General features: G+C 37.4%; 1 non-coding gene across 1 annotated transcript; it reads right to left on the bottom strand.

Annotated features, from left to right (window-relative positions):
* Positions 1-17,976: 17,976 nt before the first annotated feature.
* Positions 17,977-18,038, bottom strand: LOC141422233 (small nucleolar RNA Z39). Its single transcript, XR_012446834.1, has one exon. It is a non-coding gene; the product is annotated as a small nucleolar RNA Z39 (small nucleolar RNA).
* Positions 18,039-18,641: the final 603 nt, after the last annotated feature.

Raw genomic sequence — 18,641 nt, 5'->3', positions numbered from 1 at the left:
GATTCTTCCTTGCTATTCTCCTAGTCCTCTGTTTTGGAGAGGGAATGTGCATTCTGTACCATTATATCTTGGAAGTATGTAACTTAGTTTTTCCATTTTATTTTTACAGGGGCTCACAGCTAACAGTTTGCCTTGAGACTCAGAGGAGTCTTTGGACTTGAAATTTTGAACAGTGTTGGAATTGTTCAGACTTTGAGGATTCTTTAACCTGGACTAGCTATGAGCCTTTTGATGCCAGGGGTAGAATGTTATGATTTGTATGTGAAATATCCCCCACAGGCCCAGCCTGGAACTGAGCGGTGGAGGGGGAGAGAGGATATAGGAAGGGGGGAGGGTGGAGAAATGACCTAAACAATGTATGCACATGTGAATAAATGAATAAAAAAAAATTTTTTTAAAAGACAAAAAAATTGGAGTTTCTAGGGAAACAGGTGATAAGGCTACATGTTCTAAGAGAACCTTTAAAATGTTTCTAAGGCGAGAGGCCAAATTCAGGTGAACAGTGTTTCTCCTTGGGCTTTGCATCCTCTCTCCTTTTCAATGTTCACTGTTCTTTCCTCTGATGTCCCCAGCTCTGCTTGTTCTGTCAGCTCCAGAGTCAACCTGCCCCTGCTTCATGACAATACTCATCCAGAGCTGACCCTGCTTCCCCTGGTCCCTCAGCATCATTCAGCACAAGTCCAGATGCTGTGACACCCTCCCCAACATCTGTTGTCCAGATCTCCCGGCCCCTCAGGATTCTGCAGGATGGTGGGATACTCTCATAGCCCAGCAAGCAGCCACTCAAACTTTGCTGAACTTCAGGTGTGTTCCTGATGGTCCTCATCTGATGGAATTCCCCTGTAGACACAATGAAATGGATCCTGAAATCTTGAAACTGAATAGCGAAAAGGAGCAACAGGAATCTTCATTCATTCACAGAATATTGGACACATAAAGGTTGAGATTGGAGTTTGAGTTGACTTACTGCTATAGTTTGGCTCTTGAGTCCTCCTAAGGCCCAAGTGTTGAAGGTTTGGTCCCCAGCCTGGGGAGCTCCCGGGAGGTGGTAGAAACTTTATGGGGTGGGGCCTGGTGGGAGGAAGTCAGGTCACCGGGGAGGGTGCCACTGAAGCAGATATGGGGACCCTGGCCCTTTCCTCTGTCTCTTTGCTTCCCAGTGACCATGAGGGGAACAGGTGTCCTCTGCATGCGCTCCTGCCATGTACTGTGCCATCTCAGGTCCAAATCAACAGGGCCGAGGACTAGGGACTGAAACCTCTGAAAGCATGAGCCCAAATAAAGCTTTCCCCCTTTTACATTGATTATTTTAGGTATTCTGTGACAGCAAGCGCAGCTGAGTACCATACAACGTGAGCTCTAGTCCTGAAGGTGCTCAAATTCTGTTCTCAAATTCATTGTAATGCACAGACAATATCAGTTTCTACTTCACAAGATTGTGGTGAAAATCAAATTAGTGTAGACAGACTATGGGCTTTGGCTCCACAGACTCAGCATTAAGTATTAACCTTGCTGGTGATAATCCATGTGGCTTTAAGCAAGTGATTTAATCTTTTCTGAGCCTTGATTCCTACTCTGTAAAACAAGGCTGGCAATATTTTCCTCATGGAAATTTTGTTAAGATAAAGATGAATAACATGAGTACCTGGGAAAAAAAGATTTTCAACAATGATGGTATCCTTGGATTGTTAACTAATGTCCTTGGATTATAAATCAAAATATTGAGAAAGAAAGGAAAAAATTAGCAAGAATGAAGAAAAGAAAGTTGCATGTTAGCTGCTCACCACTATGAATTGTTGGATGTTCCCTGGAACATTACAGATGAGTCCCAACAGATGCTACTTGTTTAAAGGGTGGTCAGATTTCACATTCTTCACAACACAGGACCAGTGGTCTGATTCATCCTTTTTCTTCCCTAAATGTTTATTTTGTGATGTTAAGAAAGTAGAACTCATGCAAATTTAAGTATAAAATTCACCCACTTATTCTTGCTTTCTTTTGCAAGTCATTAAAGGCTGGAAAGGACTCTTCCCTTAGGATCTGTCTGAGAAATGCAATAAATGTGTTAACTGAAATTTTTACTAGATTTTTCTATATGGTGACAAACATTCATTTTTTATGGTGCTGTGAAATCATAAGAAAACAGTTTTTTAAAAGTTTCTGGCTTTGACTGTGTAAGCTTTCTTACATTGTAATTTCCACTAGTGTTGTAATAATGCTTTTTATACAAAGAAATAGTAGCTTAGAATAGTTGCAAATAGCGAAAGCTGAAAAATTCAACTACTATATACTTATGTGTAAAAAAGAAACATTTACACAAAAGAAAAACAAAGATAAAAGAAAACCAAACAGAGTGGGGAGGGCTGGTGGAGTGGCTCAGGTAGTAAAGTGCCTGCAAAGCAAGCATGAAGCCCTGATTTCAAACCCCATGACAGCCAAAAACTAAAAAATAACCAAATGGAACAGAGAAATGGATGCAATTAATAAGTCAGATGGAAATTTAGTACCTAAAAGTTGAAAAGAACTGAAGGAACATTTCTTTGGACAATAACTAGAGTTCATAGATAAGTAAATATTTCCCATAAGTGAAAAATGAGAACAAAAGATGAAAGAATTCACTAATTCCTGAAACATTTCACCCTCTGTTAAGCCTATGTGGTTGAGGGCTATATATTTTTTTAAATTTTTTTTTTCATTTTTCTTTTATTATTCATATGTGCATACAAGGCTTGGTTCATTTCTCCCCCCTGCCCCCACCCCCTCCCTTACCACCCACTCCACCCCCTCCCGCTCCCCCCCCTCAATACCCAGCAGAAACTATTTTGCCCTTATCTCTAATTTTGTTGTAGAGAGAGTATAAGCAATAATAGGAAGGAACAAGGGGTTTTGCTGGTTGAGATAAGGATAGCTATACAGGGCATTGACTCACATTGATTTCCTGTGCATGGGTGTTACCTTCTAGGTTAATTCTTTTTGATCTAACCTTTTCTCTAGTTCCTGGTCCCCTTCTCCTATTGGCCTCAGTTGCTTTAAGGTATCTGCTTTAGTTTCTCTGCATTAAGGGCAACAAATGCTAGCTAGTTTTTTAGGTGTCTTACCTATCCTCACCCCTCCCTTGTGTGCTCTCGCTTTTATCATGTGCTCATAGTCCAATCCCCTTGTTGTGTTTGCCCTTGATCTAATGTCCACATATGAGGGAGAACATACGATTTTTGGTCTTTTGGGCCAGGCTAACCTCACTCACAATGATGTTCTCCAGTTCCATCCATTTACCAGCGAATGATAACATTTCGTTCTTCTTCATGGCTGCATAGAATTCCATTGTGTATAGATACCACATTTTCTTAATCCATTCGTCAGTGCTGGGGCACCTTGGCTGTTTCCATAACTTGGCTATTGTGAATAGTGCCGCAATAAACATGGATGTGCAGGTGCCTCTGGAGTAACAGTCTTTTGGGTATATCCCCAAGAGTGGTATTGCTGGATCAAATGGTAGATCGATGTCCAGCTTTTTAAGTAGCCTCCAAATTTTTTTCCAGAGTGGTTGTACTAGTCTACATTCCCACCAACAGTGTAAGAGGGTTCCTTTTTCCCCGCATCCTCGCCAACACCTGTTGTTGGTGGTGTTGCTGATGATGGCTATTCTAACAGGGGTAATTTGCATTTCCTTAGTATGGTTTTAATTTGCATTTCCTTTATTGCTAGAGATGGTGAGCATTTTTTCATGTGTTTTCTGGCCATTTGAATTTCTTCTTTTGAGAAAGTTCTGTTTAGTTCACATGCCCATTTCTTTATTGGTTCATTAGTTTTGGGAGAATTTAGTTTTTTAAGTTCCCTGTATATTCTGGTTATCAGTCCTTTGTCTGATGTATAATTGGCAAATATTTTCTCCCACTCTGTGGGTGTTCTCTTCAGTTTAGAGACCACTCCTTTTGATGAACAGAAGCTTTTTAGTTTTATGAGGTCCCATTTATCTATGCTATCTCTTAGTTGCTGTGCTGCTGGGGTTTCATTGAGAAAGTTCTTACCTGTACCTACTAACTCCAGAGTATTTCCTATTCTTTCTTGTATCAACTTAAGAGTTTGGGGTCTGATATTAAGACCCTTGATCCATTTTGAGTTAATCTTGGTATAGGGTAATATACATGGATCTAGTTTCAGTTTTTTGCAGACTGCTAACCAGTTTTCCCAGCAGTTTTTGTTGAAGAGGCTGCTATTTCTCCATCGTATATTTTTAGCTCCTTTGTCAAAGATAAGTTGCTCATAGTTGTGTGGCTTCATATCTGGATCTTCTATTCTGTTCCACTGGTCTTCATGTCTGTTTTTGTGCCAGTACCATGCTGTTTTTATTGTTATTGCTTTGTAATATAGTTTGAAGTCAGGTATTGTGATACCTCCTGCATTGTTCTTTTGACTGAGTATTGCCTTGGCTATTCGTGGCCTCTTGTGTTTCCATATAAATTTAATGGTAGATTTTTCAATCTCTTTAATGAATGTCATTGGAATTTTGATGGGAATTGCATTAAACATGTAGATTACTTTGGGGAGTATCGACATTTTTACTATGTTGATTCTACCAATCCATGAGCATGGGCGATCTCTCCACTTTCTATAGTCTTCCTCAATCTCTTTCTTCAGAAGTTTATAGTTTTCCTTGTAGAGGTCTTTCACATCTTTTGTTAGGTTTACACCTAGGTATTTGATTTTGTTTGAGGCTATTGTAAATGGAATTGTTTTCATACATTCTTTTTCCGTTTGCTCATTGTTAGTGTATAGAAATGCTAATGATTTTTCTATGTTGATTTTATATCCTGCTACCTTGCTATAGCTATTGATGATGTCTAGAAGCTTCTGAGTAGAGTTTTTTGGGTCTTTAAGGTATAGGATCATGTCATCTGCAAATAGGGATATTTTGACAGTTTCTTTACCTATTTGTATTCCTTTTATTCCTTCTTCTTGCCTAATTGCTCTGGCTAGGAATTCCAGTACTATGTTGAATAGGAGTGGAGATAGTGGGCATCCTTGTCTGGTTCCTGATTTTAGAGGGAACGGTTTTAATTTTTCTCTGTTAAGTATAATGCTGGCTGTAGGTTTGTCATATATAGCTTTTATAATGTTGAGGAACTTTCCTTCTATTCCTAGTTTTCTTAGAGCTTTTATCATGAAATGATGTTGGATCTTATCAAAGGCTTTTTCTGCATCTATTGAGATGATCAAGTGGTTTTTGTCTGTGCTTCTGTTAATGTGGTTTATTACGTTTATTGATTTTCGTATGTTGAACCACCCCTGCATCCCTGGGATGAAGCCTACCTGGTCGTGGTGAATAATCTTTTTGATGTGTTGCTGAAATCGATTTGCCATTATTTTGTTGAGGATTTTTGCATCAATGTTCATTAAGGAAATTGGCCTATAGTTCTCCTTTTTGGAGGTGTCTTTGCCTGGTTTTGGGATAAGTGTAATACTGGCTTCATAAAATGTGTTTGGCAGTTTTCCTTCCCTTTCTATTTCATGGAACAGTTTAAGGAGGGTTGGTATCAGTTCTTCTTTAAAGGTCTGATAGAATTCAGCAGAGAATCCATGAGGTCCTGGACTTTTCTTTTTTGGGGAGACTCTTGATTGCTGCTTCAATTTCATTTTGTGTTATAGGTCTATTCAAGTGATTAATTTCCTCTTGGTTCAGTTTTGGATGATCATATGTATCTAGAAATCTGTCCATTTCTTTTAGATTTTCAAATTTATTTGAATATAGGTTCTCAAAGTAGTCTCTGATGATTTCCTGGACTTCCATGGTGTTTGTTGTTATCTCCCCTTTTGCATTCCTAATTCTACTAATTTGGGTTTTTTCTCTCCTCATTTTAGTCAGGTTTGTCAGGGGTCTATCAATCTTGTTTATTTTTTCAAAGAACCAACTTTTTGTTTCATTAATTCTTTGTATGGTTTTTTTGGTTTCTATTTCGTTGATTTCAGCTCTTATTTTTATTATTTCTCTCCTTCTATTTGTTTTGGGATTTGCTTGTTCTTGTTTTTCTAGGAGTTTGAGATGTATCATTAGGTCATTGATTTGGGATCTTTCAATCTTTTTAATATATGCACTCATGGCTATAAACTTTCCTCTCAAGACTGCCTTAGCTGTGTCCCATAGGTTCCGGTAGGTTGTGTTTTCATTTTCATTGACTTCCAGGAACATTTTAATTTCCTCTTTTATTGCATCGATGATCCATTCTTCATTAAGTAATGAGTTATTTAGTTTCCAGCTGTCTGCATGTTTTTTGTCTTTACTTTTGTTGTTGAGTTCTACTTTTACTGCATTGTGATCAGATAGTATGCATGGTATTATTTCTATTTTCTTGTATTTGCTGAGGCTTGCTTTGTGCCCTAGGATATGATCTATTTTGGAGAAGGTTCCATGGGCTGCTGAGAAGAATGTATATTGTGTAGAAGTTGGATGAAATGTTCTGTAGACATCTACTAGGTCCACTTGATCTATTGCATATTTTAGATCTTGGATTTCTTTATTGAGTTTTTGTTTGGATGACCTATCTATTGATGATAATGGAGTGTTAAAGTCTCCCACAACCACTGTGTTGGCGTTTATATATGCTTTTAGGTCTTTCAGGGTATGTTTGATGAAATTGGGTGTGTTGATATTGGGTGCGTACAGATTGATGATTATTATTTCCTTTTGGTCTATTTCCCCTTTTATTAGTATGGAATGTCCTTCTTTATCTCGTTTGATCAATGTAGGTTTGAAGTCTACTTTGTCAGAGATAAGTATTGCTACTCCTGCTTGTTTTCGGGGGCCATTGGCTTGGTAAATCTTCTTCCAGCCTTTCATCCTAAGCATATGCTTATTTCTGTCGGTGAGATGAGTCTCCTGTAAGCAACAAATTGTTGGATCTTCTTTTTTAATCCATTTTGTCAAACGGTGTCTTTTGATGGTTGATTTAAGTCCATTTACATTAAGCATTAGTACTGATAGGTATGTGGTGATTCCTGCCATTTAGTTTTCTTAGTTGTTTGAAGGTTTGATTGTATGTACCTAACTTGATGTTACTCTCTTCTGTCTTGCTTTTTGTTATCCTGTGGTTTGGTGCTGCCTGCCTTTTCATGGTTAAGTTGGGTGTCACTTTCTGTGTGCAGGATCCCTTGCAGAATCTTTTGTAATGGTGGCTTTGTGGTCACATATTGTTTTAGTTTCTGCTTATCATGGAAGACTTTTATTGCTCCATCTATTTTGAATGATAGCTTTGCTGGGTAGAGTATCCTGGGGTTGAAGTTATTTTCATTCAGTGCCCGGAAGATCTCACCCCACGCTCTTCTTGCTTTTAATGTTTCTGTTGAGAAGTCTGCTGTGATTTTGATGGGTTTACCTTTGTATGTTACTTGTTTTTTCTCTCTTACAGCCTTCAATATTCTTTCCTTAGTTTCTGAACTTGTTTTAATGATGATATGTCGTGGAGTAGTTCTATTTTGATCTGGTCTGTTTGGTGTCCTGGAGGCCTCTTGCATTTGTATGGGAATATCTTTCTCTAGATTTGGGAAATTTTCTGTTATTATTTTGTTGAATATATTACGCATTCCCTTCGCTTGCACCTCTTCTCCTTCTTCGATGCCCATGATTCTCAAGTTTGGTCTTTTGATGGAGTCAGTGAGTTCTTGCATTTTCTTTTCACAGGTCTTGAGTTGTTTAATTAATAGTTCTTCAGTTTTTCCTTTAATTACCATTTCATCTTCAAGTTCTGAGATTCTGTCTTCTGTTTGTTCTATTCTGCTGGATTGGCCTTCCATTTTGTTTTGCAGTTCTGTTTCGTTCTTTTTTCTGAGGTTTTCCATATCCTGGCTGTTTTCTTCTTTATTGTTGTCTATTTTTGTCCTGAGTTCATTTATCCATTTATTCATTGTGTTCTCTCTTTCACTTTGGTGTTTATACAGTGCTTCTATGGTTTCCTTTATTTCTTCTTTTGCTTTTTCAAATTCTCTAAATTTATTGTCTTGGAATTTCTTGAGTGTCTCCTGTACATTTTGGTTGACCCTATCCAGTATCATCTCTATAAAATTCTCATTGAGTACTTGTAGTATGTCTTCTTTTAAATTATTCTTGTGGGCTTCATTGGGTCCTTTGGCATAGTTTATCTTCATTTTGTTGGAGTCTGGATCTGAGTTTCTGTTCTCTTCATTCCCCTCTGGTTCCTGTACTAATTTTTTGCTGTGGGGAAACTGGTTTCCTTGTTTTTTCTGTCTTCCCGTCATTGTCCTTGGTGTTGTTACTGTCCCTGTACTGTGTGTAATTAAGTATTTTCTAGCTTGTAATAATAACAATGGTAATATTGAGAATGGAAGGGTGAGCTGAGATGGAAAGCAAGAAGTTAAAGAAAAGGGGAAAACAAATATACAGACAAGAGGGAGAAAGCAGAACAAGGTATCAGACAAGAGAGTTTCAAAGGTATAAACAGGGAGTGTTAGTGTGCTAATCGACAGTAAGCTGAACAGACAATAGAGAGACAGAGAGAGGATTGAAAATCAAAGATAAAAAAATAAAAAATAAGTATATGAAAGTAATATCTATATATAAAAATGAATTAAAATAAAATGGAAAATAGAAAATTTAAAAAAAAAAACAAACAAAAAACTTCCAAGTTTATATGCAATGCAATTTCAGTCTTAATAATTTGGATGTCCATCTCAATCTCCAGTCCTGGAGTTGGTGCCTCAGATGTTGTTCTGTAGTTGTCTCATCCAAGGGGATGCATAAAGTAGAACAAAACTACACTCACACACACACAGAAGATAAAAAAAAAAAAAAGCCCCACCAAGTGTCCCCAGTTCAAATGCAATACAGTTTCAGTAAGTTTTTTGGCTTGCAGGTGTAATTCGGTTGTTCTCTCATCAAAGGTAGGGAGAAAAAGAAAAAAAAGCATCTGGAGGCAGTTCTGAGAGTGGTATCTGCAACTGTGGCCTGCCTGCTGCTCTCCGCCTGTAGCTGGCGGCGTTATTTATGCAGATCTCTGGGGTGAGCTAGCACTCACCTGGTCCCACAGGCTTTGTTTGTTCAGAGTTCTCCTGTGCGGGAGCCTCTGCTACAGGCTTTTCCCTTTCCAAGCACTGGGAAAGGTGACACTGCCCCGCGTTGTCAGGCCTGTGTGTTTATTTACAGTTCACGTGGGAAGTGGGTCTTCCCTCCTCTCACAAGCGTCCCCGCTCCTGGTTGCTGGGCGCGCCCCGCTCCCCCCAGAGCCTCTCCGGCCCGCCCGGCTCGTTTATTTACAGTCCCAGGAAGGATTCCCTTCCCCCAATCTTCAGCGCTCAGGGCGCCCCACCCTCTTTCCAGTGTGTCTTAACTGTTCTTATTGCTTAGTACTCAGTTTCTCTTTTTTTCCCGGGTGGAGGTCAGTCTGTCCAGGGGGCTATGCTGCTCTGGCCCAGGCTTGTCTGTGGGGCTACTGCGGTACCCTGAAGCTCACCTGGTCCGCGTCTTCCCAGGCCGTATGGGCGCCGGCCACTGGCGGCCCCGGGGGCCCTCCTAGGTTCTCTGTTTAACGTGAAGTGGAGATTCTCTGCGCCAGCTGGAGATGTGGAGGAGTCAAAGTTATGCCTTTTCTCGGTGATTATGCCTGCAAAGTGTGTCTCCAGCGTCTCTCCAAGATTTCACTATAGGAGGGTCGCTTTCTGCTTCCTACCTCTAGCCACCATCTTGGAATTCCCTATTTTTTTTAATTTTTTGAGACAGGTGTCACTATGCAGCCCAGGCTGGCCTGTAGCTCAGGATCCTCTTGCCTCCAGCATGGAAGTGTTGGGATTACAGAAGTGTGCGGCCATGCCAAATGACTACAGTGAATCTTTCTTTATTCGGGGTCTGGATACATACATGCTGTGTACATATAGTTTAGATTTTCTGACTAAATGTGCATATCGTGTGATAGAGATTACATACAGGATCTGTGACTTATCTCAGCAAAGTGTTGGAAATGGTTTTAATGGATCAAAGGACATTTCTTTGAATGATTTCCTTTACTGAAAGATCAAATATTCATTAATATTACTTTGTAACACTTGCTAATAATTGTTAGTGTTTCTGTCTAGTTATTTTCAAAGTATCTTTTTGTTGGGTAAATTCCTTGTTCATCTAAATACCTAAGGGGTTTGTTTGTTTGTTTTGTGGGACTGAGGTTTGAGCTCAGGTCTTTGCACTTACAGGGAGTTTTGGTTTTGTTTACTATTTTTAGTAGGTGTCTATGATATGGGAAGAGATTTAATAGTGAATTTTAAAAGTAAAGACCTAATGACCAGGAGCATATTCTAATATGAGTTCTTTAGTAACTACATCTTAAAATATCGATATCAACCACATCTTGAAACATCTATGTTAAAATAGACTTCTTTTAAAATCATCTAATTTTTGTTAGAAAATATCCCACTCACATAATATAAGACTTTGAATAGGACTAACATGATGGCCCATGGCATTAATCCAGCACTCTGGAGGCTGAGGCTACAGGGTCTGATTCTAGGCCAGTCTGGGCTCATAGGAAGATCCTGTCCCTAAAAAAAAAAAAAAAAAGAATGAATGGGTGAGTAAATAGGTTAATTTAATTTAATTTGGCTAGGCCTAGTGGTACAGGTTTAATCTCAGCATGCAGGACGCAGAGGGAGGAAGATCAGAAGCTTTAGGTCAGCATGGGAAAAAAAGAAAGACCCTGGCTCAAAAAAGAAAATTGAGAATAAAACAAGTTTGCTGGGCACTGGTGGTTCATGCCTGGAATCCTAGTTACTTAGGAGGCAGAGATCAGGCTGATCGAGGTTCAAAGCCAGCCTGGGCAAATAGTTCCATGAGATCCTATCTGGAAAAAACTTTTCACAAAAATAGGCTGATGGAGTGGATCAATGTGAAGGCCCTGAGTTCAAGCCCCAGTGTCACAGGAAAAAACCCTTAATGTTAAAACTTAACTCTTCTTCATTCAACCATCCCCTATACTTCCCAGTATATAGTTCTTTTCCCCAAATCACCCATTTATACTTTCTTTTACTAATTTAATATATTTTTCCTGTTCAAGTTTTATCTGATCTACCCAGAATGTATTGATTTTCCACTATGAAAGTTTAAAATTTTATCATGATCTAACTTACCCCTCCACCTCTGGATTTTTTTTAGAGACTGGGTCTCATGAAGCCCAGGCTGGCCTCCACTTGAAATTCTCCTGCCTGTGCCTCCCAGTGCCCCAACTGCTGGTATTGTATGTGGACCACCATACCTAGACATTTTCCTCTTTACATACTAAATACAAAAGCAGAAAGTTACACTCAACTTAAGTATAAGTATATGCAATGTCATTATCTACCTGATCTTAAGTCATCTTTTTCACTATTCTATTTATTGTATCTTATTAGTCAATTACTTTATTGGCAGTACTGGGGTTTGAACTCAGGGCCTGGTGCTTCATAGGCAGGTACTGTACCACTTTAGCCACAACTCCAGCCCTTAAATCCTATTTTGGAAGGTAAATCTCTCACTTTTTTTAGTAGAAATATCACTCATCTGATTGAATTGTCACTTTTATTCCTTGTCATTTTGGTTTTGAAATTTCTTTTCACTTTTATTTTTACTTTTTTTTTTGGCAGCACTTGAGTTTGAGGTGAGGCCCACACACTTTCTAGGCAAGCATTCTACCACTTGTGCCACTCCTCCCAGCCATCACTTGTCTTTTTGGTTTTTTTCAGTACTGGGGCTTGAACTCAGAACCTACACCTTGAGCCACTCCACCAGCCTTTTCTTGTGAAGGGTGTTTTCAAGATTGGGTCTCACAACCTATTTGCCCAGGCAGGCTCTGAACCATGATCCTCCTGATCTCTGCCTCCTGATTAGCTAGGATTACAGGCACACGCCACAGGCATTGGCTTCTGGTCATTTTGGAAATCTATTGCTTGAGCCTTTCTATGAAGGAACCGGCTAGCAGTACAGCATACTCACCAAGTGCTGGCACACAAAACCCAGAAACCAACAGCATACAGCTACAAATTAGGCGAATGTTCAAAACTTAAGAGCAGATACTCTTGTAGCTGGCAGTCAGAAGTAGTATGTAGTTACAAGACAGTTGTGTTAAAAGGGTGCTGGAAATGTTCTAAATTTCGATGTGGGTGGTGGTTCCATAAGGCACATGCATGTAGAAAATAATCCAGCTATAGGCTTAAGACGCGCACATTTTCCTATATGCACGTAAACCTCCGTAAAAACTACAGTGTTCCAACCTCCAGCACTGCAAAAAGAACTGAGACTATGAGTGAGAACCACTGCATACACGCCATCATAAACTTTGCCCTGTTGCTGAGCACAGTAATCAACATTTTCAGAGGGGGCACTCAGGGTCAGCACTTTTCCTGAACAGAATGAACTGGTTTTGGAATTGTGTTTTAGCTTATTTAATAAACTTAAAACATGTGGATGAGTAGATCTTAGTACAATTGCGTATTAACATGGTACAGAATGAGAGTTAAAAACCCACAGCTGTGTGTATTAACATGAATAAATTTCAGAACACAATATTAACGGGAAAGGAAGTCACAATGGTTACTTATATGTAACCTTTTATATAAAGTTCAAAAATAAGCCAGGCTTGGTGGTGATGTCTATAATTCTAGCACTTAGGAGGCTGAAGCAGGAGGAAGGTAACTTTGAGGCCAGCCTGGGCTACCAAACCAAACCAAAAGCCAACAAAAGAAAATAAGACAAAACAAAAAATAATGAAAACAACTGTATTGTTCCTCGATGCATTCATAGACATCAAATCTAAAGAAATGCCAGAGAGTGACTGTCATGGAAGTCAGGACAGGGCTGACTTGAGGGGAAGTAGGAAGAGACCATGTGAAAAGAAGACAAAGGGCTTCTACAGTCCTGACATCACTCCACTGCGGTTCTGAGCTTTGGTGGTTCCACAGGGCTACTTTTTAAGGACTCCTTAAGGATGAAAGAGGAGGCTTCAAGAGTAAAAGCACCGCTGTCAGGAATTTTATGCTCCAGAAAGCCCAGGATTTTGCGCTTTAGCAAACAAAAGTAGTACAGGTATGTGAAATTACCTGTAAGGTTACCAGATTTAGAAAAAAGAAATACAGAAGAACAGTAATAAATAGAAGAGAATGTCCAGTTAAGTGTGAATTTGAGATAAATGGCACACCATTTTTAGTGTAATCCATGAAATACCTGGTCCCATGCAGTATCTAGAACATTCTTAAGATAACCAAACAACTGTATATCTGAAATTCACATGCAATGGGGCATCCTATACTTTATCTGGCAACTCTCTTTATGCAGCAGGTGGCACAGGGGGAGCCATTTGCAGTGACCCAGAAAGTGGCTACCCAGACATGGCTCAAGGTCAGGGAAGAGGAGAAAGAAGTAAAGGCTTACATTTTCCGACCTCAGCTCCTCTTTGAATAACAGTGTAAATGAGTTTTGAGTTCGATCATTACTGTAATAGTTTAGAATTCACAAATGTACATGGTGTGTTGAATAATTTCTATGGACAATATCTATCAGCAATATCAGCAAATGTTTCTCCTAAACATGGTCTTTCTCCCCGTGCATCGGCCTCTCCTGTGCTCATTTTGGATGAAGATATTACGGGAAAGACCCTTGATGATGCTCATTCTACAACCAATTTGGAGCCGGTGAGCAGGAGTGAAGTTGCAAGGTAGGTTGTTTTGTCACCTTTTTACTTCTACAAATATTCTCTAACGGCCTACCATGTGCCAGGAATTGAGTTAGGCCCAAAGGATAAGGTAATGAATGACACAGATATAGATTATCCCCATTGAACCCAGAGTCTAGGCCCTAGGGAACTAAGAGATTAAAATGAGCTGGGCTGGTGGCTCACCCCTGTAATCCTAACTACTCCGGAGGCAGAGGTCAGAAGAATCAAGGTTCCAAGTCAGCCCAGGCAAATAGTTTGCATTATCCTATCTTGAAAAATTCCCACCCCAAAAAATTTCCTCCTACAGGGGAAAGTGTAGGAGCTCCCGTGGTAGAGCAGCTGTCTATGAAGCATAAGGGCTTGAGTTCCAACCATAGTCCTGACAGAAAAAAAAAAAAAAAAGGCAAGATGATAGCCATACACAGTGCACTTGAGAAAGCATTAAGTAGCAACAAGTGACCATCTGCTGGTGGCTGCCCAGCAACCTCTAGATCCCCTTCTTTGAGATTTGGCTTGGTTGAAGTTGACCCTAAGCCCATTGTCACCACTGATGATGAATTGAAGGTTGGTGTTACAGTGCAATCAGAACTGACACACCAAAGAGGTTTCTGGAAGAAAGAAGCTTCCACTGTTGCCATTGGTCTTGCTGTGCAAGGTGGTACACCGTAGTTATGGTCACTATGTCGTTAACTGGAGGGAAGCCATCCAGACCCTCAGGGCTGTCAGGTGCACCTCTCCAGAGGGCTGCACTCACATGTGCGAAGGATGCAGCCAACATCCCAAAAGGTGATTCTCCTGAGCTCAGCCTCCTGGGTAGCGGGTGGTCTCATTTGTCCTGAAGATAAAGATGTTCACACAACACTAAAGCATGGGTGTACACATTGGAAAACCTACTGATTTCAATTATTTACTCACTGATTCATAATTACTTAGTGGCAGCACTGAAACATGCAGATGTACTTCCCTATTGGATCACCATTGGACACAATCATACCTTGTCTCTAAATCAAAATAAGACCCTATCCTAAAGCACTGTTGCAGGAAGGGGCTCACAGTCTGCCAAAGCTCTTCATTAACTCTAGACCCCATTAGAGTTTTTGTTCCAAGAAACTTGTGATGGATCTTACTTGAAATGATGTGCGTCTTTTTTTTTTTTTTGGCAGTATTGGGATTTGAACTCCAGGCTTCCCACTTGCAAAACAAAGCTCTACCACTTGAGCCAAACCTCCAGTCCATGAGACTTGATTTTGATACTGACCAAGGACTTACTGTGTGACTCATGGAGAGGCCGTTACTGGACTGGTGGAGGGGCTCAAGTGGTAGGACACCTGCCTTCCAAGCCTGAGTTCAAACACCAGCAATGAGAAAAAAAAAAAAAAACCCATACAATACTATGCTACATCTGCTGTTTTGCAAAAAGAGAGAGCTTTTTTATGTGGGGGAGAGGGGCTGGGGTACTGAGGTTTGAACTCAGGACCTACATCTTGAGCCACTCCACCACCATTTTTTGTGATGGGTTTTTTGAGACAGGAACTATTTCTCCAGGCGTGCTTCGAACCTCAACCCTCCTGCTCTCTGCCTCCTGAGAGGATACAGGTCTGAGCCTCCTGTGCCCAGCTGGCGAACATCATGGTAAGTGAAGGCAGCCAGGTTCAGAAGGTGAAAAGCCTCATGTTTTCTCTCAAATGTGGAATATAGACCTGACACAAGTGTAGCAGTAATGAAAAGAGGATGCACCAAGGGGAGGTGCATCACACAGGAGCCAGGGAGTATACAAGAAGGAAGCTGAGGGGAATGTGCTTGATACACTCTCTATACCAGAATGAATATAGAATTTTTAAACTGGTTGAAACAACCATAAGAAAGGGACTAAAATTGAAAGAGGAAAAATAGAGGAAATGAAGCAAATTGGCCTATAACACATATATACATGGAGTGCACAGGAAATTCCCTGTGTAGCTATTTTAAATAAGCAAAAATGTCATTTCTTTTTCTTTTCTTTTGCAAAATCAGAAAAAGGAGGGAGGAACAGGTCCTTTCAGTGGGTGGAGGGGGTTGAAACCACTGGAAGGTGGGAGGAGGAGGTGGGGAAAGGGGGTAGAGGTGAATATGGTGCAAATACTTTGGACACATGAACATAAATGGAACAAAGATGGCAGCTGAAACTATTCCTCAAAGGGGACGAGGGAGAGAACTCAAGTCTGATGTATGTCATGTGTTATAAGAACCTTTGTAAGGACCATCATTTACCCCTACCCAGCACAACAATAAAATAATTTTTTTTAATTTGAAAAATAAAAAATAAATACAAAAAAAAGCATAGTAAAACTTTCCAGTGAAGCTATTTCTTTCTAATTGTATTCTTTCCTTCTAAATGTAGTGAGTCTTGTTTTATGATCCAGAGTTTGTTTCTGAATTAATTAATGATCTCTGTGCCCTTTATCTTTTAATTCAATTAAAAGTTATTTAATTAAGCATAAAGCTACTTTCTCATTGGTCTACAATTATAGTGAATGCATTTCTTGGCATAAAGACACAGCCTTTGGAGTTTGAAAGAGCCCCACTGCAAGATGATGTACATAAAACTCCAATTCTTAGCTATGTAATTGTGGTTTAAAAAATCAAATTAAAATAAACTCTCTGGAAATAACACAAAATTAAAATGCACTATCTAAATAAAATAGAGTGAAAATAAAATTACAAGATTCATATTTAAGTCATATATTTATAAAATGCCATCCTAAGAATTATTATTCTACTAAGCTTCAATTTCATGTAAAGTGTAATGCCTAAATAAGAGCAGTAATGTAAACTGAAAATGAGAGAAAAGTCAAAAGTAATTTGAAAGCAGAGTTTTATTTTCACATTTGTCTACAATTAGAGTAAATGCATTTTCTGGAATAAAGACAAAGCATTTAGATTTAAAATACCCCGCTGCAAGATTGCATACATAAAACTCCAATTTCTTTGTATAGTGGATGAAATAATCAAATTAGAAGAGTTATACTATCTAGAATAAATGAAAATGAAATGTATCACATGAATAAAATCACGTCATATTTATATCATATAATGTATTATATTATATTTATTAATCAAATATTAAAATTTATATTTAAATATTAATGTAATAATATTGATAATATTAATATATTATATTATATTATATCTATTATAATACATTATAATAATATTAATATATTATATTATATTATATCTATTATAATACATTATATTATTAGATATCATAACATTATTTATAATGTATATGATCTTATTAATATTATTAATAAAATGATATACATTATAACATATTATAATACATATAATAATATATTACATTAATATGTTATTATACTATAATACATATAATAATATATTATATTATATTAATATATTATTACACTATTATAATAATATAATTATAATATATTAATATTATAACATTACTATTATATTATAATATTAATACATTATATATTATATAATATAATACATATGATGATAATATAATATATTATATTAATGTATTATTATACTTTTATGATATTATTAAGATTATATTATATCATTATATTATGTATAATTTTATATTATTAATATAATAGTATATTATACTATTAATAATCATTATAATTATTATATTAATATTAATAATAGTATATTAATACTATTACTTTACTATTAATATTAATACTATTAATATACTATTATTAATATAATATACTATAATAGTATATTGATAATATTACAATATTGATAATATTGTATATTGATAATATTATTAATATTATATTATCGATATACTATTATATTATTAATATAATATTGTAATATAATATTATCCATTGTGTATTATCCATACACAATGTTATTAATATAATTATATAATATATAGTATGTGTATTTAATATTTAAATATTGAAATTAATATTAAAAATAAATACTTAATGAATGAAATATTTATTATATTTATTACATTATATAATTGTGTGTTATAATTCAATTAAGCGTCAATTTCACATAAAATATAATGACCAAGTAGCAGTAGTTAATTTAAACTGAAAATGAGAGACGGTCAAAATACCTTAAAAAGAGACATCACTTCCACATTGGTCTACAATACAGTAAACACATTTTTTGGAATAAAGGTACAGACTTTGGAGTTTAAAGTATCTGCACTGCAAGATTACATCCATAAAACTCCAATTATTATTTCTGCAAGAGTGGATTAAACAAGTAAATTGAAATAGATATACCTTCTAAATTAAATGAAAATAAAATACAATTGAAGTAAACAGAAAGCATTTACAGTATCATGACTTTATTCATACTCATTTGCTTCATCATATGCAAAAAGATTTGTATTTAAATCATAAATTTATGAAATAGCATCTTGACAATTATAATTCCATTAGGTTTATTTTGAGGTGAAGTTTGTTTTTAAACTTTTTTTGAGGTAAAGAGTAATGACTAAAAGCAGTAGTAATTTAAACTCAAACTGAGAAAGAAGTCAAAAATATTTTCAAAGGAGATCTTCCCTCCTCTCTGGTCTTCGGCTATAGTAAATACAATACTTGGCATGAAGGCAAAGCTGCTGGGGTTTAAAATATCCCCAGTGCAAGTTACATACATCAAACTCCAGTTGCTATTTATGTAATAATAGATTAAATAATAAAACTAAAATGCTTATACTATCTAGATTTAAATGAAAATAAAAATACCACCTAAATAAAATAAATGGAAATAAAACAATAGGATTCACAGTTAAATCATCTATACTATACCATCATGAGAATTATAATTCTATTAATCTTGAAAACAAGAGAGCAGTCCGAAGGACTTTGGAAGAAGATCCTAATGTTGCCAGGTTTCTTCTCCTGGTTTTAAAGTTCAGTAGCAGGATCATTTCAAGGTGGAATCGACCTGCAGAATCCTCACTTCCACTTTGACAATGTG

The sequence above is a fragment of the Castor canadensis genome, chromosome 3 (genome assembly GCF_047511655.1).
Source record: "Castor canadensis chromosome 3, mCasCan1.hap1v2, whole genome shotgun sequence".
Lineage (NCBI taxonomy): Eukaryota > Metazoa > Chordata > Mammalia > Rodentia > Castoridae > Castor > Castor canadensis.
This window is presented reverse-complemented; position numbering and strand designations above follow the sequence as displayed.